This window comes from Zalophus californianus, chromosome 6 (assembly GCF_009762305.2).
Source record: "Zalophus californianus isolate mZalCal1 chromosome 6, mZalCal1.pri.v2, whole genome shotgun sequence".
Lineage (NCBI taxonomy): Eukaryota > Metazoa > Chordata > Mammalia > Carnivora > Otariidae > Zalophus > Zalophus californianus.
In genome coordinates, this window is record NC_045600.1 from 64,800,391 (window position 1) to 64,826,177 (window position 25,787).

Consider the following 25,787-nt stretch of genomic DNA (forward strand, 5'->3'; position numbering starts at 1 on the left):
AGTTGTATATGTGCACACATAGCCCTTCCTTGTAGGCTGCTCTTAAAATGGGAGACATTTCTCATAAGGCTTATTTCTACTGATTGTTCATTTATTTATTCATTCATTGGCTTTTTATTAAGCACCTACTCAATGGGCATGTGTTTGGGGATAAAGCTATAAACAAGATACAGCTCTTGCCCTCTTGAAGCTTAGATTCTATTGAGTAGAGAAAGAAAATAAAGGTGGTCAGATGGTGATAAGTGCTATTGAGGTAAGTAAAGCAGAGAAGGGTGATAAGGAATGGATTTGTGTGTAAGAGATTACTATTTAAACGGGAAGACATCACTGCTGAACATTAGATATCTTTTGTTCCTCTTTTCCTTTATTATTATTATTATTATTACTATTTTTTTTTTTGCAAGCCGGGCCTCGGGGAAGGCATTTAATGATCAGTGGGGACACCACACAGCCCCATACAAAAGCACCAAACTTAGCTCTGAAGGAAAACACACACCAGACTTGCCTGGAGAAGGGGCTGCCTTTCATTTGGCTGGGGGAGGGGGAGGAATGTTTCCAGGGCCTTCGGAGGGCAGTGGGGGCCTCAGCATCGGGGGCATGGGAGTTGGGGGATGTACCCCAGGATGTGAGGGGTGAACTCCAGGAGGCTGGGGGTAGACCCCAGGAGCTGGTGGGTGGACCCCAGGGGCCTGGGGATGAACTGCAGGAGCTGGAGGGTGCACCCCCGGGGCCTGGGGGTGAACTGCAGGAGCTGGTGGATGTACCCCTGGAGCCTGGGGGTGAACCCCAGCAGATGGGGGAGGATGGACACCTGGAGCAGGTGGGTGGACCCCTGGGGCTGGAGGGTGGATACCCGGAGTCGGTGGGTGAACCCCAGATGTTGGTGGGTGGACCACTGGTGCCGGGGGGTGGACCCCAGATGTTGGGGGGTGGACTCCTGGGGCCGGGGGGTGGACACCGGGAGCTGGGGGGGGGCAGCTGGGGAGGGCCCGGAGGCCCTGAGGGTGCAGGCCCACTGGGCGGCATGGGTGGCAGAGGCAGGCCTCCTGGTGGTGGCGGGGGCAAAGACTCTGGCAGAGGCGGCCGGGGGTGGGGGAGACAATCGGGGGGGGGGGCGGGGGTCTCTTCTTCCCAGGAGGCCCAGCAGGGAGGCTTGGAGGGGCTGGTGGCTTCTCCATCTTGGAGTGAAACTGCAGGAAAAACTGCTTGGTTTCCCGATTCCAGTGAGTCCAGAGCTTGCCTTCGGCCTTATCGATCTCCCCTGCTGGGCACCTTGAAGGCGATGGTCTCATAGGGCTCGGCGGCCCTGAGCAGGTACTGTCAGCGCCCGTCAGGAGGCTTGATCCTCTGCTCATAGGCAGACATGAAGCGGTGGCGGGGCATGATGCCCTCGGCGATCTCAGGGTAGTCAATCTGGAAGAGGAGGCTCTGCTGGCCCATCTCCGTGTCCCTCTGCTTGGTCAGTTTGTAGCCTGGGCGGCCAATCTTCACAAACTTCTTCACCTCCACCTTGACCTTTTCTGGCGCTGGCTGGGTGGGGGGCCTCCTTGGCCTCCTTGGCGGCTCGCCAGGCCAAGTTGGTCTGATGCTTCTTCCCTTGGGTATGTGCCAGGTAGCTGCCCTCGTTGTTGTGCAGGGTCAGACACAGCTTGCACTCATATGAGCCCAGATGATTCTTCATGAAATATGGGTCGTTGTTGATGTCGATGGTCTCCAGGGCCAGCTGCCAGAGGTGCTCCCTGCGATCTTGGTTGCTCTCCGAGGAGGAGGCCACGCCTCTACTCCCGGTCTTCCCCCCGGGGCGGTGCTAGAAGTCCATGGTGAGGGTGCTGGGGCTTTACCACACTGGTCCCTACCAGTGAGACCAAGTCTCACCTCCTTCAGGAAGCCTTCCTCGACTGCCCAAGCACACGGTGTGCACTCCTGAATTTCTTCTGCTTGTCTCCACTTGCTTCTCCCAAGCTAAATTCTACTTCTGTGGCTCAGCTGTAAATTTGCTGAAAGCAAGGAAGATCTCTATCCATCCACCTGCATCTTCTGCCCCGCGCTCCTCCTCACCCCCCCTTTTCCTTTATTATTGTCTTCTTTTGTGTTAGATATTTTCTGGTGTACCATTTATTTTATTTTTTAAAGATTTTATTTTTTGATAGCACAAGTAGGCAGAGAGGCAGGCAGAGGGAGAGACAGAGAGAAGCAGGCTTCCTGCTGAGCAGGGAGCCCAACGTGGGGCTCGATCCTGGTACCCTGGGATCAAGACCCGGGCCAAAGGCAGCCACTTAACTGACTGAGCCACCCAGGCGCCCCTGGCCATTTAATTAATTTTTTTGTGTGTACCATTTTAACTTGTTCTTTTACTGTAGTTTTTTAATTTTTTTAAGATTTTATTTATTAGAGAGCTAGAGAATACCAGGGGGAGCAGCAGAGGGAGAGGGAGAAACAGGCTCCCCGCTGAACAAGGAGCCCAATGCGGGGCTCAATCCCAGGACCCTGAGATCATGACCTGAGCCAAAGGTAGATGCTTAACCAACTGAGCCACCCAGGTGCCTCTAAAAATTACATCTTTATCCATTGTATACTACCAACGCATTTCTAACTATCTGCTGAATGTGGTCCTCTTTTAAATCACATATGAGGGGAAAAAAAAGTTACAAACAAAAAACATACAGTGTTTTTTATAGTTACCTGAAAAGTTGCCTGTACTGATGCTCTGTATTTTTCATATGGATTTGAATTACTGGTTAGTGGCTTCTCATTTTACCCTGAAGGGCTCCTTTTAGTATTTTTTTTTAGGGCAAGTCTACTAGCAAGCTTTTTCAGTTTTTGTTTATCAGGAATGTCTTAATTTCTCCTTCAGTTTTGAAGGACAGTTTTGTTGGATATAGATTCTTGGTTGACACTCTTTCACTGCTGTGAATATATCATTCTACCACTTCCATGGTTTCTCTGAGAAATCAGCTGTTAATCTTGTTTGTGATAAGTTGCTTTTTTCTTGATGTTTTCAAGATACTCCTTTTCTTGCTGACTGTTGACTTTTTTTGTTTTTAAAGATTTTATTTATTTGACAGAGAGCACAAGCAGGGGGAGTGGGAGAGGGAGAAGCAGACTCCCCGCTGAGCAGGGAGCCGGATGCAGGGCCCAATCCCAGGACCCTGGGATCATGACCTGAGCTGAAGGCAGACACTTAATGACTGAGCCATCCAGGCGCCCCGTTAACAGTTTTGATCATGATATGTGTTGAGCCAATCTCTTTCAGTTTAGGCTCCTTGAAATCCATTGAGCTTCTTGGATGTCTATATTAATTTTTTTTTTTAAATCAAACTGGGAAATTTGGGGCCCTTATTCAAATACTCTGTCCTTTTCTCTCTCATCTCTCCATTATGCATTTATTGGTATCCTAATGGTATCCCACAGGTTTCTGAGACTCTGTTCATTTATCCTCATTCTTTATTTTTATCAGACTGGCTAATCTCAGTTGAACTGCCTTCAAAATTTGCTGATTCTTCTGCCAGCACATATCTACTGTGAGCCTGTCTATTGAATTTTTCATTTTAGTTACTGTATTTCTCAAATCTATAATTTCTATTTGATTGTTTTAAAAATAATTTTTGTTGGCATTGTCAGTTTGGTGACACATCATTTTCATATTCTCCTTCAGTTCTTTAGACATGGTTTCCTTTAGTTTTAACATTTAAAATAGTTGTTTTAAAATCTTAGTCTAGTAAGTTAATTGTGTTTCCTTAGGGATATAGTTTATATTGACTGCTCTCCCCCCACCCCCTGGATTCTTTACTGCTGATATTAATACCATACCATAAAGTCTGTATTTTGTTGTCATATGTGGTTACTGTAAGCTAATGAATAGACAGATACTTCCTTGGATGCCTGGAACATGTAAGTCTTCCAGTTTTTGCTAAGGGACTCTATGTGTATGTTTTGTACATGCCTTTAGCACTCAGCCAGGCAGTTTACACCTCTGTTCTAGCATTCTTTTTCTGCTTGTACAGAGCCTAAAGTTTAGGGCCACAGTGTTTGACAATTGCCTCTGACTGTTTTTGGACAAAGGCACCCAGAGAAAAGGCTGTTTGGACTAGATGAGCTGAGTCAGGTCAAATAAAGACAGCTTTGCTAGAGTAGAGTCTTCCGGGGAACTGCCAGATAGGTCAAATAATGGCAGTTCTCTGGGAGTGTGACTTTGAAGGAGCTCCAATCCTATTCTGGCCCCTCTAGTGGCTGCGAATTTTCACTGTAATTGCAGGCTGTTGGTTTTTCATGGCTACATGGAACTGGGATGTAAGGAGAATAGGGCAAATGACAAAGTGGCAGAGCTTGCCAGTCCTAACAGAATTCAGCCATATTTGTTGAATAAACACTCCCTAGATAGCTGCAGTGCTTTGTAATTTCCACAGTTTGGAAAAGATGATTCTTAGAACTTCTGTTGTAATATCTTTCATGAAGGAGAGAATTTCAGAGGTCTTTACTCTGCTCCTCTTATTAATAAGAGTAACACTAGGACTTAGGGTGTGTAGGTTCCTTCTCCACGCTCAGGGGGCTCAGGGGGACCTGAGGGTTGGATTTTCAGGTTAATCAACCCATATCCCCATTCTGTTTTTTCAGGGTTCCAAGTCTTTCTCTTTTTCTATTCATTCCTTAACCTTGATAAAGCAGACCTGTTCTGAGAGTTTAACTTTCTTTGGAGCTCTGCTACTCATGATTAAGACCTGGTCCTGCCCCTTAACCTTCTGTGACCTTAGCTGCTACAGATGAGTGACTTTTTATGCTACCAAAGAACCTTCTGGCTTTCATATTTAGTTTTTAATTCCCCATTACTCACTTTGACCTCTTGTTACATTTTTTCCAGAGGGTTAATTGCCTTTAGTAACGACAGCCTAATTTCATGATCCTTATAATTACTGTTTTCCTTATATTTCTTAAATGCCTAATACATTGTACCTTATAGTGCAGGGTTTGGCAAACCATGGCTTGCAGGTCAAATCCAGTTCTGGGCCTACCTGTTTTTGTTATACCCCATTTTTAAAAAGTTAAAAAATGAAAACAACAAATAAGAATAGAATACAAAATAGTATCTAGTCCTTTAAAAAAGGTTGGCCAGGGTGCCTGGGTGGCTCAGTTGGTTAAGCGACTGCCTTCTGCTCATGTCATGAACCTGGAGTCCCAGGATCGAGTCCCGCATCGTGCTCCCTGCTCAGCAGGGAGTCTGCTTCTCCCTCTGACCCTCCTCCCTCTCATGCTATCATTCTCTCTCTTTCTCTCAATAAATAAAAATCTTTTAAAAAAATAAAAATAAAAAGTTGGCCAACGTCTGTATTCCCTTTCACTGGAAAACTACCCAGTTTACCTACAGTGAAAGTTTTAACTGTTGACTGCCACTTTGTGCAAGGGGCTCCCTGTTCTGCTCATCACCAGTGATGGGTTTCTCTGAAGCTGGGCAGCTAGGTGATCCAACTCCAAAACTTCACTGTAGAGCCTGCTTTCTTGGACCATTCCCATCACCAGTGGCTGTAAGTTAGTTTCCCTGGGGAAACTGAGATGGTGATTTGCATGCAGAAGTCTATTAGGGGATGTTTTTAGGATCAACATCTGTAGAAAGAATGGAAAGGAAACAGAAGGGAAAAGTTGGGCTGTAATGTACTATCAACAAAAGCCACAGTTGACTCCATGGGAGCTCTGAAGCTGGAATAACTCTCAGAGTTGTCCAGAGTTGTGGGAAGGTGCTGCGCCCTTACGCCCCTGTTTTTGTTTAAAATTAAATTTTAAAATTTTTATTTGACAGAGTGAGATAGAGCGCACAGGCTGGGGGAGCTGCAGGCAGAGGGAGAGGAGAAATAGGCTCCCTGTGGATCAGGAAGTCCAATGCGGGGCTCGATCCCGAGGTCCTGGGATCATGACCTGAGCCGAAGGCAGCTGCCCAACCAACTGAGCCACCCAGGCACCTCTGTGCCCTTGTTTTAATCAGTTACTTGATGGAGGCCACTTGGGCAGGCACCTGTCTTTAGCTGAGGCAATTCCTGAAAAGGCCATGACAGGTGAAGACTGTTTTCCAGCAGCACTTCCAGCAGCTATACAAGAAATTGTTCAGTTTTTTTTTTTAATTTATCTGAGAGAAAGTGCCCAAGCTGGGGAGGGGCAGAGGGAGAGGGGGAGGGGCAGAGAGAGAGAGAGAGAGAGAGGCAGACTCCCCACTGAGCAGGGAGCATGCAGGGCTCAATCCCAGGACCCTGGGATCATGATCTGAGCCTAAAGCCAATACTTAACCAAAACGACTGAGCCACCCAGGCGCCCCAGAAATTATTCACTTCTGAAGGGGAATCTGGGTAGCACATCAGTGTACCCTTCATATAGCTGCTGCTTCTTTTTCTTTTTAAGATAGATTTATTTATTTGAGAGAGCATGAGTGGGGGAAGGAGCAGAGGAAGAGAATCCCGCTGAGTGGGGAGCCCGATGTGGGGCTCTATCCCAGGACCCTGAGATCATGACCTGAGCCAAAGTCAAGAGTCGGCCACTTAACCCACCACCACCCAGGCACCCCTACAATTTACACACTTTATAATAGGGGAATATAAATGTGTATAAAACTAAATATGATGAATTGTGCTGAATACCAGTAGAAGTTTTACTGAGTGAGTCCTTACTCTTGAGAAGATATTTCACTAATTTTAATTTGTAATTTCAATAAAACATCATTTGCCATTGTAATTTTCCTTCTAATTACCACCCATCTGGGTATGTCATTAAACCTTCCACAGGTCTTTTCTTTTTTCTTCTTTCTTCCCTCCTTTCCTTACCTGCTAGTTGCCAGACACCTTCTAAATGCTTGGGATAGTGGCAGCTGGTTGGCTCATTTGGAAAGGCGTGGGACTCTTGATCTCCGGTTGTGAGTTTGAGCCCCACATTGGGTGTAGAGATTACTTAAGGAAATTAAAAAAAAAAAAATGCTTGGGATATAACCTAGAACTAAACATTCAAATATCCCTGCTCTCACAGAACTTAGTTTTTATTTGGCCTGAGGGTGGGAGGAGAGAAGTGATAATCTATAAATAAGTTATTGTGAAATTATGTGAATAAATGAAAAGTATTGTTAGAAAGTTGTAAGTATTGTACGAAGAAAAAGAGAGTAAGGGATGGGGGTATACAGGGCTGTGGAACAGTTTGTGCTTTTTGAAAGGAAAGTTAGGATAGGTCTCATTGAGAAGACTACATATGAGCAAAGATGTGGTAAGGGGGAGTTAGTTATGTGGTGGAAGAACTCACTGCCATTGCGACCAAGGCCCCAAGAAAAGTAGGTGCTAGATGTGTTCAGAAACTAGTAGGGGTGATCAATATGGTTGAGGTAGAGTGAAGTGTAGGGGAGAGTGGTAGGAGGGGAGAGCTGAGATGTTAAAAATAAAAAAGGACTAGACTATTAAGACTCTCTTGGCCATGGTAAGGACTCAGGCTTTCTTTTCTGAGTGAGATGGGCAGCCATTGCAGAGTTTTGAACAGAAGAGTGACATGTCAGGCAGGAATGTACTGGCATCTAAGTTGAAAACAGGGTGTGTGTGTGTATATGTATATATATCCCCAGTGCTTAGACCAGTACATTGAGCATCCTAAGTATACTATAAGCTCTCTATTTCTCTCTAGCCAGGGATGAAAACTTGGATTTTAATACTCATTTGTTTTGACTAGTAACAGAGCTGTTTAAAACCTGCAATGTGGAGTAGGAAGACAAATTGTGTGGGAGAAAAAAATTATGTATATTTTTATCAATGTGAGGAGAAGATAAATGAATGTTTTAGAGGGAATGTTTAGATTGATAGCAATATTCTTTTTTTTTTTTTTTTGGCTTTATTTATTTATTTGAGAGAGAGAGTGTGAGAGCAAGAGAGAGTAAAAGCCGGGGGTGGGGGAGAAGCACGCCTCCTACTGAGCAGGGAGCCTAATGCACTGGGCTCAGTCCCAGGACCCGGGGATTATGACCTGAGCCGAAGGCAGATGCCCAGCTGACTGAGCCCCCCCAGGCGCCCTGATAGCAATATTCTTAATTTTAAAATGTTTTACTTTTAATTGTGGGGAGACTGTAGAAAAGCCTAGAAAAGAAAATGCAAATGACTTACCTCACCGTCTAGAGATAACCATATTAATATTTTGGTGTTAGGATATGTATGTGGTAGGTGATACTTTATATAAAAATATAAATACTCAAAAAGATGAGTGATATTTTAGTATATTTTCCCTGAACTTGAAGTATAACATCCATTTAGTATAGTGATCTTAAATATACAATTTGATGAATTTTTACAAACTTATACACCAGTGTCACAATCACTCAAGATGGAGATCAAAATGGAGAATATTACTAGTGCCCCAGATGTGTCTATTTTGTTCTTACTTTGTCACCACTCCCAACCAGAAGTTACTACTAATCTGACTTTCATCATCACAGATTACTTTTACCTATTTTATATTTTAACATTGCAGTTTTACAGTAAGTACTCTTTGGTGTCTTTTTTTCCCCCTCAGCATTATATTTTCTATTCCTGTGTTCCTTTTTTTCACTTAAAATTCTCCACGCAGTTAGATTCTTCAACCGCCCCCCCTTTTAAAGATTTTATTTGTTTGAGAGAGAGCACAAGCCAGGGGAAGGGGTAGAGGGAGAAGCAGACTCCCCGCTGAGCAGGGAGCTCTGCATGGGGCTCAATCCCAGGACTCCGAGATCATGACCTGAGCAGAAGGCAGATGCTTAACCAACTGAGCCACCCAGGTTCCCCAAGGTTCTTTACCTTTCAGAGACATAACCATCTGATATGATTTTAAAAATCTGTAAAAATATGTTGATGAGACACTTGGGGGAATATGAATATGGATTGGCTATTTTTTGTTAAAGATTTATTTGAGAGAGAGAGTGGGTGGAGGGACAGAGGAAGAGAATCTCAAGCAGACTGTGCTGAGTTGGGGAGCCCAATGTGGGGCTCAATCTCATGACCCTGAGATCATGACCTGAGCCAAAATTAAGAGTCAGACACTTAACCACCTGAGCCACCCAGGCACCCCTGGATTGGCTATTTGATAATACAAAGAATCACTGTTAATTTTACTAGGTGTGGTAATGGCATTTTGTTCATATAAATGAAATACCCTCATTTGTTACCAAAGTACACAAAAGTATTTATGGGTGAAATAAGATATCTGGAAATTGCTTTAAAATACATCACTGGGGGTGGGAGAAGGGGAAAAGGTAGAGGGAAGGTGAGGTGAAAGAAGATAATCAAATTTGATATTCTTTGGAAGCTAGGTGATGCATACAAGGGACAAGTTTCAATTTCTCTATATCTTTGTCAACACTTGTTATTTTTTTTCTCTTTTTTTTTCTTTTCTTTCTCTCCCCCCTGCCTTTTTTTTTTTTAAGTAGTCATTCTAACAGTTCTGAGGTTGTTGTAGCTTGGCTTACATTTCTTTAATGATCAGTGATGTTGACTGTTTTCATATGCTTGTTGGCCATTTGTATATCATTTTGGTCTATTCAGATCGGCCCGTTTTTATATCAGGTCATTTGTTGCTCTTGAGCTTTTTCTATACTATTACCTCTGCTGTTGTGTTGGAGAATATTTAAGAGATCTTCATAACTTTTTTTATATTATGTATGTTATACTATATATAACATACTGATATATTCAGATACATATGGCTTTTTAGTGGTATTTTTCTAATAAGTCTTTTTACGACATGGCTTCCAGCTTTATCTCCCTGGTATCTCGTCTCCTTCCTCTCTTCTACCCCTCTCCCCTGAGACATATAAAGTTCTAGTCATGCTTTGTTTCTTTAAATTCTGGTAAAGTTAGTGTGTCCTCTTTCCCCTTAGGCCTTCACACATGCTGTTCTCTCTGCATGGAACAGTTCCTCTCCTGTTTGAACTATTTTCTCTTCAATTGAGAATTTAGCTGTTATTTCCTCTGGGAAATCATCTCTGAGCCTGCAAGTATAAATTAGGTCCTCCTCCTATGTGGTGAACTTCCTTTATCATATTTATTGAGCTGCATTGCACAGGCCTGATCTGTTTACTCTCTCTCCTATAGTAGGCTATAAGCTCTGTGAGAGTAGGATTGTATTGTCCTTTTGTGCATCACTGTATCCCTAAAACCATAGGAAGCACTCTGTAAATAATTGTTGCAAGAATAAGCAGCAGAACTAATATTTAAACAAATCTCTAGTATGTGTAGGGCACTCTGGATGATATAAAAGTGAACACAAGTTCTTTTGTTCAGGCAGCTTCAAATGTAATGGTGAAGGAGGTTTCCTCTTTGCCCTCCTTCACCTTACCTTCAATATAACTGCAGGCTGTTAAATTTTTGGGTTTATTTGTACAAAGATCAATTCAAATTGAGCACCAGCAAACCAGAAATTGTTACGAGGGCTCCGCAGACAGGATTCAGCTCCAATTCACCTCCAATTAACAAGGAGGTGGCATTATTTGGGAAAGCCTTGTTGGCTGTTCGTGATTGGTTGTTCCTAGGTTTGGATTTCTTAACCTTTAGGCATTACAGGTTTAGGTTTTGGTTTGCTTATGTAGGCTACTAAGGCATTAAAGCCAACTCAGTCTAGTGGCTTCCTTGTTTAACAAAGCCATCCAATATGATCATATCTGGTCATAGGCTGATGAAAATAGAGCCTAGGAATATAGCTAACTTAACCCCAAAGTAGCTGGTCAGTGTATTCTCTTTCTTATATTATTTGAGGTAGACTAAGTCATAATTAATTATCTTAATCCCAGTTACTTCCTTTTCTAGTATTGTCACAGAGGGAATCTCCTGTGCAGTGTCCGTTTTAGGCTGACAGTTATGGTCACATTTTCTGGCACTTTTCTTATAAACTTACAGGTTAAGGAAGGTGTGTCGTCCCCCCCCCCCCTTAAAAAATACCAAGTTTGTGCTATCTCTTAAGAGTCTTGTACCCTTAAAGACTCTAGTAGAGTACCCTAACACTCTGGTTTGCTGTCACATTACCTCTGTTTAGCTCCTTGGATCGTTGAGCCAGGATTTTTCTTTTTTTGAAATACGTAAAGGAGTCTCCTAAATTTGTAGTTTCTTGTCCTGTCTCAGGTCCACATTTCTGAATTGGAATGACATAGATGTTCTTATCTCTGGGCTTTATTTCTGTTTCTTGGTATAGCTTATCATTATTGTCATCATTAAGTCTATAATTGCACAGGATTCATTTCCTTTATTAATCTTACTCTTTAGAGTCTAGACATTTAAAAAGAGAAAATTTATATTCTGTCCCAGTTTTGTGGTTTTATCACCAGTTATATGCTTTAATTTTGTTTTACTGTGGCTCAGCAAATTTGTACTTTGTATTGTATATATTTGTTTAGTAAATGTATTTGGTAAAATTAAGAGTAAATAACTGAAAATATGGTGTACTAGCAAAAATATCCATAACTCATTAAATGTAGGAATTGGCATAAACAGCATAGAAGAATTAATGGCTAGAGCAGCTTTGTGGATTTGAGAAACACTACACAGTGTAAGCTATGCGCGCACATGCGTGTGTGTGAGAGAGAGAGAGAGAAAATGTGTGTGTTAAAATTCAGCATTTTCCCCCTCTGACTTGAGCATCTGTTAACAAATTCTAATTAAGTAGCACAGTTTACTCCTGAAAAAAATCATTGATACCTTTGATTTAGTAGTGGGGCTTTGTATCTCAGTTACATTAAAGTATGTGTGAGCCAGAGTGAATGATACTTTTTTATTTCTTAGACTCAGAGAAACATTAATTTATTCGACACATATTTAGTTGGCACTGCATTATACAGAATGGAAAATGCGATTTGCAGGATGTTAAGGTGGTATCGGAGGGCTATAACTGTGGCCTATGTTTTCAGAGAATTTACTGTCTGCATAGTACAGAAAGTAAAAGAAATATAGGAGTAATGATATTAGGTAAAAGGTTTATTAACCTTTTAGATTAGGTTCTCATCTTATTTGCAAATATATCATGTATAGCTACTACTGTAATTTTCAGATTCCTGATAAATGCTTGGGTTCTTGAAGGTGTTTCAGCCAAATGCACATCATTTCTGAGCAAAATCTGAGACTGCCCCTGTGAGGAAAAACTCATCTCATCTGTATCTCCTGTGCTATCCATAGTTTATCAGTACAGTTGACTCTTGAACCTTGCAGGGGTTAGGAGGTGCTGACCCCTGCATCGTTGAAAATCCTCATTTAACTTTTGACTCCCCCAAAACTTCACTACTAATAACCTACTGTTGAAGGGAAGCCTTATGGATAACATAGTTAACAATGTTGTATGTATTATATACATACTGTATTGTTATAATAAAATAAGTTAGAGAAAAGAAAATGTTAACAGTTATAAGGAAAAGAGGGGCGCCTGGGTGGCTCAGTCCTTAAGCATCTGCCTTCGGCTCAGGTCATGGTCCCTGGGTCCTGGGATTGAGCCCCGTATCGGGCTCCCTGCTCCACGGGAAGCCTGCTTCTCCCTCTCCCCCTGCTTGTGTTCCCTCTCTCGCTGTCTCTCTCTCTGTCAAATAAATAAATAAAATCTTTAAAAAAAAATCATAAGGAAAAGAAAGTACATTTAACAATATTGTATAATATTTGTCAAAAAAATCTGTTTATAAGTGGGCTCATGCAGCTCAAACTACTGTTGTTTGTGGGTCAGCTGTACTTCATTTCAGACACCAAGTGTGTGTGTGTGGTTTTTTTTTTTTAAAGATTTTATTTATTTATTTGAGAGAGAGAATGAGATAGAGCATGAGAGGGAGGAGGGTCAGAGAGAGAAGCAGACTCCCTGCTGAGCAGGGAGCCGGATGTGGGACTCGATCCCGGGACTCCAGGACCATGACCTGAGCCGAAGACAGTCGCCTAACCAACTGAGCCACCCAGGCACCCTGTGTGTGTGTGTTTTTAAGATTTTATTTATTTACTTGTCAGAGAGTGCACAGGGGGAGCAGCAGGCAGAGGGAGAAGTAGGCTTCCCGCTGCGCAGGAAGCCCAGTGCAGAAGGCAGACGCTCAACCGACTAAGCCACCCAGGCATCCCAAATGTGGGGTTTTTCTAAACATTAAGCATTTCTGTGATACCAGCTGGGTGTCCTGCAATTTTACTCAATTCTGACAGTATCTACCTGAAGATAGCATCAGATCCCACAGGTTTAAGGGCTCAGTCCTACAAAACACACTCCATTCCCCTCCCCCACTTTGGGTGCTAATTGCCAATGCAGATTGTCATCTGTGCTTTTGACCCACCACCTGTAAATAGGGGTTCTGACTATCTTGCCCATACCAGGGACTTTGGTCACAAGTGGGCAAAATTGGAGACCTCCTATTTTGTGGAGTGAACGAGGGAAGGAGCAGAGGGAGAGGGAAAAGCAGATTCCACCCTGAGCATGGTGCCCGACTTGGGGCTCGATCTCAGCCTGAGCCGAAATCAAGAGTCCGATGCTTAACTGACTGAGCCACTCAGGAGCCCCTCATGCTGAGTTTTAAATGTCTTAAGTATCTTCTTAATTTTGATCATTAATGTACTGAATTAACATAGACTAGATGAACAGAATTTCTGGAATCACAAACACTTGCTTAACCGAAGTGAGTTCTTCCTTTATGCATGTATAAAATGTCTCATTGTTTTTTTTAAAGTATTGTCATTTACTGTAGATGAATTAGATACTTCCAGGTTTAAGATTTAGCTAGAAATTATATACATATGGTCATTCCAATATTTTACAACTGAGGAAACTGAGAAACTAATTATGACTTCATTTTTTCAGCAACAAATATTTATTGAGTTTTTACTTATGCCATGTACTATCCTGGGTAATAGGAATACATCAGTGAAAAAAAAAAGGAATACATCAGTGAACAAGAGAAATATCCATAATTTTGTGGAGCTTATGTTTTAGTGACATTTGTTTAATTAGTGGCAAAACAAGGACACTTGATTTTGTTTAGTGTTTTGATTTTCTTAGTATGAAATTGGACTGGCAGATATTTTGCATCCTGCTTGCTGGTTCATAAAGTTTTGTCATGACTGCCTAGAGCCTAAGTTACTTATGTGAATTCTTTTCTAACACTACTGAGGCACAGTTATGATGTCTACCTTGGGTTTGGGAGGGGACCTGGTAGTATCATGAGATTGTCAACCCTGACATTATTTCTCTACCCGATTTTCTCTCCCCACTCTGTGGAGCAGCTTTATAGTGTGTAGTTTGGTGATCAGGAGAAGCTGCTCTAGAGTGAGACTGCTTAGATTCAAATCTTAGGGTCTCACTGCTATTATTAGGATGTTGGCCAAGTTTCTTAACCCCTTTGTACCCGATTTGTCTCTTCTGTAACGCGGGGAAAATAATACCTACTCAGGATCATTTTAAGGAGTAAATGAGTTCATACACTTAAATACTTAAAACTGTTTGGCACGTAGCATACTTGACAGATACTTGTGATGGTTATTATTCCTCCTTTTCAATTTACAATTCTCAAGTCCCGAAATTCTGATAATCAAAAGGTTTTTTTAACTAATTGATGGCAGGAACCTTATCTGAAGTGATACAAAGCTATTTATAGTCTTTATCCCACTTACTGAAAAGTCATATACTTTGTTGTATTTGTTTGATTTTGTTACTGCCGCAGTTGGCAGTGAATGAGGTGTTACCTAATATGTAGTATATACACTTCAGTAATAAATTCCAGAACACATCTGGCCTGAAGGGTTTTGGTAAAGGAATGTAGACCTCTGCTAGTCAAATTCACAGCTAAGCATGTCTTTTTTGTTTCACATTAGTATCTCAAAATTTATAATGATTTTAAGTAGCTTACCTGGTTAGAAATTTCCTTAATTGAGGACTAAAAAAGTGCTTGAGAGAGTAATAAATTCCCCTCGGCTGCTGTTTTTTTTTTTAATTTTTTAAGATTTTATTTATTTATTTGACAGAGCGCACAAGCAGGGGGAGCAGCAGGCCAGAGAGAGAGGGAGAAGCAGGCTCCCCGCTAGGGAGCCCAGTGCGGGGCTTGATCCCAGGACCCTAGATCATGACCCCAGCCGCAGGCAGACATTTAACCAACTGAGCCACCTAGACGCCTCAGAGTTGCTGCTCTTGAAAATTTGCTTATAAGATTATTTTTTATTATTTGTAATCTTTTTTTTTTTTTGAAGATTTTATTTATTAGAGAGAGCACAAGAGGGGTAAGGTCAGAGGGAGAAGCAGACTCCCCGCTGAGCAGTGAGCCCGATGCGGGGCTCAATCCCGGGACTCCGGAATCATGACCTGAGCCGAAGGCAGTCGCCCAGCCAACTGAGCCACCCAGGCACCCTATTTGTAATCTTTATTTTTACTATAAAATTTGAAATATCTCCTGGGATATATAAAAAAATTATAAGAAAAAAGGTTTTAAGAAACATACCAGTCTCGAGAATGTAGTATTATACTTAGTCAACGTAATCATTATTGGCTTTCCTGAAGAATCTTGTCAGCAGAAAAAAAAAAAAAACGAAAGCTGAAAGTCACTTATATATAGAAGCCTTTTCCACTTAGTCACTTTTTAAAAAATTTATACCTGGCCATATCTCAAAAAGAATTTCATTCTCTTTTCAAAGATACATAAGTAACAATAAAATATGTTATAAGTAGTGGAGTTTATTTATCCTTAGCTTAGATATAATTTGGATTCTTCACTTGCTACAAAATAGAATCGTTGAGGGAAGAGGGAAGCTTGTTGCTAGTACTTCAATAAAAGAGATAATAAACTTGACCAAGAGTCAAGAAAACTCTTTTAAAAAGTTGGTAGAGGGGGGCACCTGGGTGGCTCAGTTGTTAAGCGTCTGCCTTCGGATCAGGTCATGATCCCAGGGTCCTGGGATTGAGCCCCACATCTGGCTCCCTGCTCGGCGGGAAGCCTGCGTCTTCCTCTCCCACTCCCCCTGCTTGTGTTCCCTCTCTTGCTGTCCCTCTGTCAAAAAATAAATAAAATCTTAAAAAAATAAAAAATAAAAAGTTGGTAGAGGGACATCTGGGTGACTCAGTCGGTTAAGTGTCTTTGGCTCAGGTCATGACCCTGGGGTCCTGGAATCAAGCCCCATGTTTGGCTCCCTGCTTAGCGGGGAGTCTGCTTCTCTCTGCCCCTCCCCTAGCTTGTGTTCCCCCACCTCCCCCCCAATAAATAAATAAAATCTTTAAAAAAAAGTTGGTAGACTTTTTTTTTAACTTTTATTTATTTATTTGACAGAGAGAGATACAGCTAGAGAGGGAACACAAGCAGGGGAAGTGGGAGAGGGAGAAGCAGGCTTCCCGCGGAGCAGGGAGCCCGACGTGGGGCTCCATCCCAGGACCCTGGGATCATGACCTGAGCCGAAGGCAGATGCTTAATGACTGAGCCACCCAGGCGCCCCAGTTGGTAGAATGTTTTAAGTGTAGTATTTTGATAGGAGAAGTGGCTCTGTGCAGCTCAAGGCATGTGTCAGTCTTTTGTTCCCCAGATTCTGAATAAGTACTATTGATACCATGTTACTCTTTTGCATTATTTTGGAGTTTTTTCTGAACTTGTATGGGATGTAATTTATAACAGATTTACAAAGTAGTTAACTATGTCAGTAAACATGTTTTTAGAGAGTTCATTAAAATGGCTTACAGGTTTATACTTAAAGGGGGGCTATACTTCCTCCGTTTATGGAAAATGGGCTTACCTAGAACATAATGCTTTCAAATACCAGATAAATGAGAACTTAATAGAACAGAGTTGGTAGTTGAAAATCTCTTATGCTTTAAACCAACTATTAACCATGAAAAATGACATTGGGATTATTGAGCATGGAGTGGTATTTTTATTAACTTTTGTTTTAGTCTCTGATAGAAGAGATAACAAAATACAGATTTTATTTGCCTCTGGAAATCTTAGTAATTTTTAGTGTTTCTCTTTTCTCTAGAATTCTTACCAGTCTATAATATTGGAAAGTTATTTTTTTTGGAAAGATTTTATTTGAGAGAGCATGGGGGGGCACGGGCGTGGCAGAGGGAGAGGGAGAAGCAGGCTCCCCACTGAGCAGGGAGTCCAACACAGGGTCTTGATCCCAGGATCCCTGGGATCATGACCTGAGCTGAAGGTAGACACTTAACTGACTGAGCCACCTAGGTGCCCTGGAAAGTTATTTTTGTGAAAACTTTCTAAGCTATTGCGAGCAGGCTTTTTGTTCATTCTTGAAAGCATAGTATGCCGTTTGAGTCCACCTTGTTAAGTGGGGAACAGCTTTTATATCACTAGATGATTATACAAAGCTTTCTGTGTAGTGCCTCACCATACTGAATTATGAGGCTAAGTTTAATGTCTGTTTTAATATCTAAGTTCCTTAATGATTCTGATAATTACCTAGGTTTTGAAACCTCTGTATTAAATGAATTATTTTCTATTTCATTTTATGTAAAATGTCAGTGGGTCAGCTGAGTCTTTATACTTTTATATGATTTATAGCTGGCTGACCCTTGCTTAATTCCAGATATTTAAGTGCTTGGAATAGAACCACTTTTATAATTTCAGTTGATCATTAGGGGAGAGGGTACTAATACTTGTTGAGAGCCTATTTTATTTTAATTAATTAATGTGCCAAAAGGTGTTTGTTTATTTTCAAATATCTTATTTATTAGAACACCAGTAGGAGTGGGAGAGAGAAGCGGACTCCGCTCTGAGCTGGGAGCCCAACTTGGGGCTTGATCCCAGGACCCTGAGATCCTGACCCGAGCTGAATGCATCCACTCAACTGACTGAGCCACGCAGGTGCCCCCAAAAGGTGTTTTTATTAATAGCACAGGAACAGGACCTGTGGGCAGAATAGAGCTGCTGAGAGCCTACTATTTTAAATAGTGGTGTCTTGAATTTATTAATAGTTGCTATAACCTGTTTTTTCTTTAATTTGCTTCTCTACATAAAGTATTTAAGAATTAACTTTGCTAATTCCTTGGGATGTTAAAATTTGCTTGTTGATGGTTTTATAGTCTCTAAGTATATTGTCAGTTTTCCAAAAAGTTGTAGAGCATGTTTAATAATCATTAAACAAAACTGACCTGTCTCTAGTGTTAGCATTTAAGTTTTGTTTAAAGTAAGAAAACTCTTAGAGTAAAGTAGATTTTTTTTTTAAAGATTTTATTTATTTCACAGAGAGACACAGCCAGAGAGGGAACACAAGCAAGGGGAGTGGGAGAGGGAGAAGCAGGCCTCCCTGGAGCAGGGAGCCCGATGCAGGTCTCGGCTCCATCCCAAGACCCTGGGATCATGACCTGAGCCGAAGGCAGACGCTTAACAACTGAGCCACCCAGGTGCCTCAAAAGAGATTTTGTTAAGTAATTTATTTCTTTGTTTTAAGCAAGATACTCTTATTTTAGAAACATTGGAAACTATAGTAATTGTGAAATAACTTGAGGCTGGTAATTAGTTCAGTGTTGAATGTTTTGCTCTGATGACCTCTAGTGGTCTTGCAGTTTAAAAGTGATCTGCTGTCAATATCAAGTAAATTTTTTTTTTTTAAGGCTCTCCTGTGATAATCACATGCTGATTGTTGAATCTGTTGAACTCAGGTGATAAATAAATTATGGTCCCAATGAGTACCTTTACCTATATTTAAAGGAAGAAAAATTGTCTTAAAAGACAACAGTAGGTTTTGTTACTCCGAATTAACTGTGATTAGATATGGAAACAAATGTGTAAGGTTCATTTCTGCCTATACAGTATATTTGTAGTAATGAATTTCAAGTTAATCATCACAGTTATAATCTTGAAGTCAGATAATTAAAAACATTAAAATTAGTTGACTTGGGCAAATAAAAAATGAAAATTTGTGGTGTTTTATTTTTCTATTTTTTTAGAGAGCATGTGAATTGGGTGGGGGGAGAGAGGGAGATGGAGAGAGTCTTAAGCAGTCTCTACATCCAGTGTGGAGCCCAATGTGGGGCTCGGTCTCATCACCCTAAGATCATGACCTGAGCTGAAATCAAGAGCCAGACGGATGCGTTAACCGACTGAGCCACCCAGGCACCCTGAGATTAATTTTTAAACATTAATATAAAACCTTTTAAAATTATGAAAATAACTTATATGCAGAAAAGTGTATAAAACATAATTGCACAGTTTAGCCAATTACTACAAAGAGAACAACCATGAGATCACTCTTCGAAAGGTCAAGAGATAAATAGAGCACTGCTAGTAGTACCCCAGGAGCCTTACGACCTGGCCCTTCCAAATTACTACTGCCTCCTTCTCTCATGGGGATAACTGCTATCATTTTTGTGTAATAATTTTCTTGGTTTTCTTTATATGTTACTAAGTGTGCGCTGCTCAAATATATTAGTTTAGTTATGTTTGATAGTGAACTTTACATAAATGGAATCATACAGGACGTTGTCTTTTGTGTCTTACCTTTTCCCTCAACATTATATTGGTTCATCTGTATTATGTATGGCTGTAGTTTGTTCATTTCCTTCGCTCTGTAGTATTTCACTGTACTAATATGTCAGTTTCTCTCTTCTCTAATTGATGGATTGTTTGCAGTCTTTGGCTGTTATAAAAAATGATTCTGGGAATATTTTACCTGTCTCATAGTACATACATATGCACATGTATTTCTTTTGGGTTTGTATCTAGGAATTTTGGGTTTAATGTATTTATATCTTCAACTTAAGTATAATGCAAAACTTTTACAAAGAGGCTACTATACCATTTTATGGTCCCAGATGTCATTTATGGGAATTTCTCGAGTTACACTTCCTCAAAAATAGTACTGTCAGATTTAAAAATTGTTAGCCAATCTGGTATTGTTACTTTATTGGTATTTTAAATTTGTATTCTTTTGAATACAGATGAGATTGAGAACTGTTTCATATCTTGATTGGCCATTTTGGTTTCTTGTGAAGTGTCTTTTTTACAGTATTTCCATCATGCTGTCTTTTTTATTATGTGGTGTGTCTTTTGGGGGAGTGGATATTGATTCTGTATTATGTATATGATCCCATTCTCCTCTATATGTTTAGCAAATAGCTTCTTCCATCCGGTTTGCTTTTTTTAAAAAAAAAGTTTTATTATGTTATGTTAATCACCATACATTACATCATTAGTTTTGGATGTAGTGTTCCATATTCATTGTTTGCGTATAACACTCAGTGCTCCACGCAGAACGTGCCCTCTTTAACACCCATCACCAGGCTAACCCATCCCCCCATCCTCCTCCCCTTTAGAACCCTCAGTTTGTTTTTCAGAGTCCATAGTCTCTCATGGTTCATCTCTCCCTCCGATTTCCCCCCCTCATTCTTCCCCTCCTGCTATCTTCTTCTTTTTTTTAACATATAATGTATTATTTGTTTCAGAGGTACAGGTCTGTGATTCAACAGTCTTAACACAATTCACAGCGCTCACCATAGCACATACCCTCCCCAATGTCTATCACCCAGCTACCCCATCCCTCCCACCCCCCACCACTCCAGCAACCCTCAGTTTGTTTCCTGAGATTAAGAATTCCTCATATCAGTGAGGTCATATGATACATGTCTTTCTCTGACTGACATCTTGGCTCTTTCCACAGTTTGGCTATTGTGGACATTGCTAGCACAATTTTTTTTAAGTGTACAATTCATTAATGATAAGTATATTCACACTGTTGTGAAACAGATCTTCAGAACTTTTTCATCTTGCAAATCTGAAACATTAAACGACAGTTCCTACCCCTCTCCTTTTTTTTTTTTTTTGGAGTCCTGTACGGGGCTTGAACTCACAACCCTGAGATCAAGACCTGAGCTGAAATCAAGAATCAAAACACTTAACTAACCACCCAGGTGTCTCTCCCCCTCTCCTTTTTAAACGCCATTTGACTTTCATTTACTATCAATTTCACTACTTTTACATACTTCATAAAAAGTGAAATGTACATATTTGTCCTTAATGTGACTGCCTCATTTGACACAGTATGTCCTGATGGTTCATTCATGTAGCATGTGGCAGGATTTCTTTCCGTTTTAAGGCCAAATAATTCTTCTTAGTATGTATATGCCACATTTTGTTTGTCCATTCATCAGCTGATGGACAGTTGTGTTGCTTCCACCTCTTGGCTGTTTTGTATAAGGCTGCTATGAATATGGATATGCAAATATCTCTTCAAGACCTGGCTTTAAATTCTTTTGGGTATATATACTCAAAAGTGGAATTGCTGGATCATATTTGATAGTTTTATTTTTATTATTTCAAGGAACCTTCACAGTATTTCATGCATGTAATAGTTGTATCATAATTCCATCAGCAGTGCACAAGAGTTCCAGTTTTTCTACATCCTCACCAATACTTGTTGATGAATATTTTGAATAATTTTAGGTTTACAGAAAAATTGAGCATATGGCATAGAGCTCCCATGTGTGCCATGCCCCCAACCCCCCAAAAAACATTTTTTCTCTGTTATTAACATCTTGCATTAGAGTGGTACCTTTGCTACAATTAATGAACCAGTTTTGAATGTTATTAACTGCAGTCCATAGTTTGCTTTAATGTTCATTTTGTGTTGTACTGGTCTGTAGGTTTTGACAAAAGCATAATGTTATGGATTCATCGTTACGGTATCCTACAGAACAGTTTCGTAACCCTTAAAAATACCCTGTGCTTCACCTATTCATCTTCCCCCATATCCCTGAACATTTGGAAGCCACTGATTTTTTTGCTGTGTTGGTAGTCTTGCCTTTTCTATAATGTTATAGTTGGAATTATGCAATATGTGGCTTCTCCAGACTGGCTTCTTTCACTTTTTGGAATATCCATTTAAGGTTCCTCCATATCTTTACATGGCTTGATAGCTCATCTCTTTTTATTGATGAAATGTGTTCCCTTGTATGGATGTTCCACAGTTTATCCATTCACTTGTTGAAGGATGTCTTGGTTGATTCCAGGTTTGGGCAGTTAATAATAAAACAGCTTTAAACATTCATGTGTAGATTTTTGTGTAGACAAAGGTTTTCAGCTAGTTTAGGTAAGTACCAAAGGAGCATGATTGAGAACTCTTAGGGTAAGAGTATGTTTAGTTTGTAATAAAAGACTGCCATACAGGTTCCTAAAGCGGCTGTACCATTTTGCATTCTCATCAGGAATGAATGAGTTTGTGTTGCTTCACATACTGGCCTGTGTTTTGGATTTCAGCCATTCTAATGGATGTGTAGTGGTATCTCATTATTGTTGTACTTTGCATATTCCCGATGACAGTGATGTGAAGTATCTTTTCAGATGCTTATTTGCCACCTGTGTATCTTCTTTGTTGACATGTTTGTTCAGATCTTTTTCTCTTTTAAAATTTTGGTTGTTAATAAGAGTTGTTTTAAGAATTCTTTGTAGGTAATGAGTAGTAGTCCTTAATCAGATATGTGTTTTTACAGATATTTTCTCCCAGTCTGTGGTATGTCTTTTCATTCTCTTAATAATGTCTTTTGCAGAGCAGAAGTATTTTCAATTTTAATTAAGTCTGATGCTTCTTTTTGAAGTATCATGCTTTTCGTTTTTGTATTTATATTAAAAACTCATCAAACACAAACCTAATTTTTCTCCCTGCTGAGCACAGAGCCCCAGCGCAGGGCTCAATCTCACGACCTTGAGATCATGACCTGAACTGAAATCAAGAGTCAGATGCTTAACTGACTGAGCCACCTAGGTGCCTCCATTTATCTTTTGATGGACACTTGGGTTGCTTATAGGTTTTAGCTATAATGAATGGTGTTACTGTTAACATGGGTCTGTAAATTTCTCTTCAAGACCATGCTTTCAGTCTTTTTTAGTATATGCCCAGAACTGAAATTGCTGGGTAATATAATTGTTTTTAAGATTTATTTATTTACTTTGAGAGAGAGCATGCGTGCAAGAGCATGCATGGGTGAGGGGCAGAGGGAGGGAGAGTCCCATGCAGATTCCACGCTGAGCACAGTCTGATGCAGGGCTTGATCTCATGACGCTGAGATCACGACCTGAGCCTAAAACAGGAGTTGGCCATTCAACCCGACTGTGCCACCCAGGCACCTGGGTACTATGGTAGTTCTATTTTTAATTTTTTGAGGAACCACCATATTATCTTCCACAATGGCTCTATCATTTTACTGACAATTTACACAAGGTTTCCAGTTTCTTCAGATCCTCACCAATGCTTTTTGTTGTTGTTACTGTTTTTAATAATAGCTGTCCTAATGAGGTGTAGTATCTCATAGGAGGCTTCCCTGATGATAAGTGGTGTAAGTCATGTTTTTCTGTGCTTATTGGCCAATGTTGTATCTTCTTTGGAGAAATACCTATTCAAGTCTTTCATCCATTTTTTAATTGGGTTTTTTGTTGTTCTTAAGTTTTAGAAATGGTCTATATATTCTGTATATTAATCTCTTATCAGACACAATTTGCAAATATTTCCTGCCGTTCCATAGATTCCTTTTTCACTTTGTTGGCAGTTTCCATTGATGTGCAAAAGTTTTAAATTTTCATCATGTCCATTTGTCAGTTTTTTCTTCTGTTACCTGGGCTTTTGGTTTCATATCCAGGAAATCATTCCCAAATCCAGTGTTTTGAAGCTTTTGTCCTATGTTTTCTTTTAACTTTATAGTTTTAGATCTTATGTTTAGGTCTTTGATCCATTCTGAATTAATTTGTGGTGTATGAACAATCTGACTTCATTCTTTTGCATGTGAATATTCATTTTTCCCAATAGCACCTGTTGAAAAGACTGTTCTTTCTTCACTGTGTGGTCTGGGTGTCCTTGTAAAAGATCATTTGACCTATATGTTAAGGGTTTATTTTTGGTCTCTCATTTCTGTTCCATTGGTCTGTATGTCTGTCTTTTTGCCAGTATCATACTGTCTTGATAACTTTTGCTTTGTGTAGTATGTTTTGAACTTAGGAAAGGCCTCCAGCTTCATTCTTTTTCAAGACTGTTTGGCTATTTAGGGGTCCCCTGAGATTCCATGCAAATTTTAGTATGGATTTTTCTATTTCTGCAAGAAATGTCATTGGGATTTTGAAAAGAATTGCACTGAATCTATAAATTTGGGTAGTTTGATATTTTAATAATAGTGTTCTAGGGGCTCCTGGGTGGCTCATTCGTTAAGCGTCTGCCTTCGGCTCAGATCGTGATCCCAGGGTCCTGGGATCGAGCCCTACATTGGGCTCCCTGCTCAGCGGGGAGCCTGCTTCTCCCTCTCCTACTCTCTCTGTGTTCCCTCTCTCGCTGTGTTTCTCTCTGTCAAATGAATAAATAAAATCTTTAAAAAAAAAAAAAGTGTCTAGTCCATGAACATGAAATGTGTTTCCATTTATTTCAGTCTTTAATTTCATTCAGCATTATTTTGTACTTTTCACTGTACCAGTCCTTCCCCTCCTTGGTTAATTCCCAAGTTAATTTATTCTTTTTGATGCTTTTAAAAATGGAATTGTTTTATAATTTCCTTTCATGATTGTTCATTGATGGTATATAGAAATGCTGTTGAGGGCGTCTGGGTGGCTCAGTCGGTTAAGTGTCTGACTCTTGATTTTGGCTCAGGTCATGTTCTCAGGATTGTGAGATCAAACCCTGTATTGGGTTTTGTGCTGGGCGTGGAGCATGTTTAAGATTCTTTCTCTCCCTCTCCCTTTGCCTTTCCCCCACCCCCCCCAAAAAAAGGAAAAAAAAAAGAGAAAAGAAATGCTGTTGATTTTGTGTGACAATATCCTGGTACTTTCCTTAATTTGTTAGTCCTAACATTTTTATGGAGTCTTTTGGGTTTTTTACATATAAGACCATATTATCTGTGAACAGAGATAATTTTACTTCTTTTCTAATTTGGATTTCTTTATTTTTCTTGCCTCATTACTCTGGCCAGTATTTATAGTTCTGTATTGTATAGGAGTGTTGACATAGGCATCCTTCCCTTGTTCTCATTTGATTTGATTTATTTATATTTATATATATATAAAGATTTTATTTGTTTATTTGACACACAGAGAGAGCACAAGCAGAGCAGCAGAGGGAAAGGGAGAAGCAGGCTCCCTGCTCAGCAGGGAGCCCGATGTGGGGCTCGATCCCACGACCCTGGGATCATGACCTGAGCTGAAGGCAGCCGCTGAACTGACTGAGCCACCCAGGTGCCCCTATTTATTTATTTTTAAGTAGACTCCATGCCCAGCATGGAACCCAAACACGGGGCTTGAATTCATGACCCTGAGATCAAGACCTGAGTTGAGACCAAGAGTCGGATGCTTACTGACTGAGCCACTCAGGCACCAGGCACACCTACCCCTTTCCCCTGTTCTGATTTTAGAGGGAAAGCTTTCAGTCTTAAACTATTGAGTATGATGTTTGTTGTGGGCTTTTCATATATGGCTTTTTTGTTATGTTGAGATAGTTTTATTTTATTCCTAGTTTGTTGAGTGTTTTGTTTTTTTTGTCATGAAAAGGTGTTGATTTTTTTTTTTTAAGATTTTATTTATTTATTTGACAGAGACACAGCGAGAGAGGGAACACAAGCAGGGGGAGTGGGAGAGGGAGAAGCAGGCTTCCCGCGGAGCAGGGAGCCCGATGCGGGGCTCGATCCCAGCACCCTGGGATCATGACCTGAGCCGAAGGCAGATGCTTAACGACTGAGCCACCAAGGCGCCCCAGGGTGTTGAATTTTGTCAAATTCTTTTTCTGCATTGGTTGAAATGGTTTTTTTTTTTTTTTTTTTTAAAGATTTTATTTATTTATTTGACAGAGATAGAGAGAGAGAGCACAAGCAGGCAGAGAGGCAGGCAGAGGGAGAGGGAGAAGCAG

At 40.5% G+C, this 25,787-nt stretch overlaps 1 protein-coding gene and 1 pseudogene across 6 annotated transcripts in view; one reads left to right on the forward strand and one right to left on the reverse strand.

Annotated features, from left to right (window-relative positions):
• The window catches only part of STRN3 (striatin 3), a 104,892-nt gene that overhangs the window by 15,565 nt on the left and 63,540 nt on the right, over positions 1 to 25,787 (forward strand). The window lies entirely within an intron of this gene.
• LOC113908680 lies at positions 141 to 1,819 on the reverse strand (annotated as a pseudogene).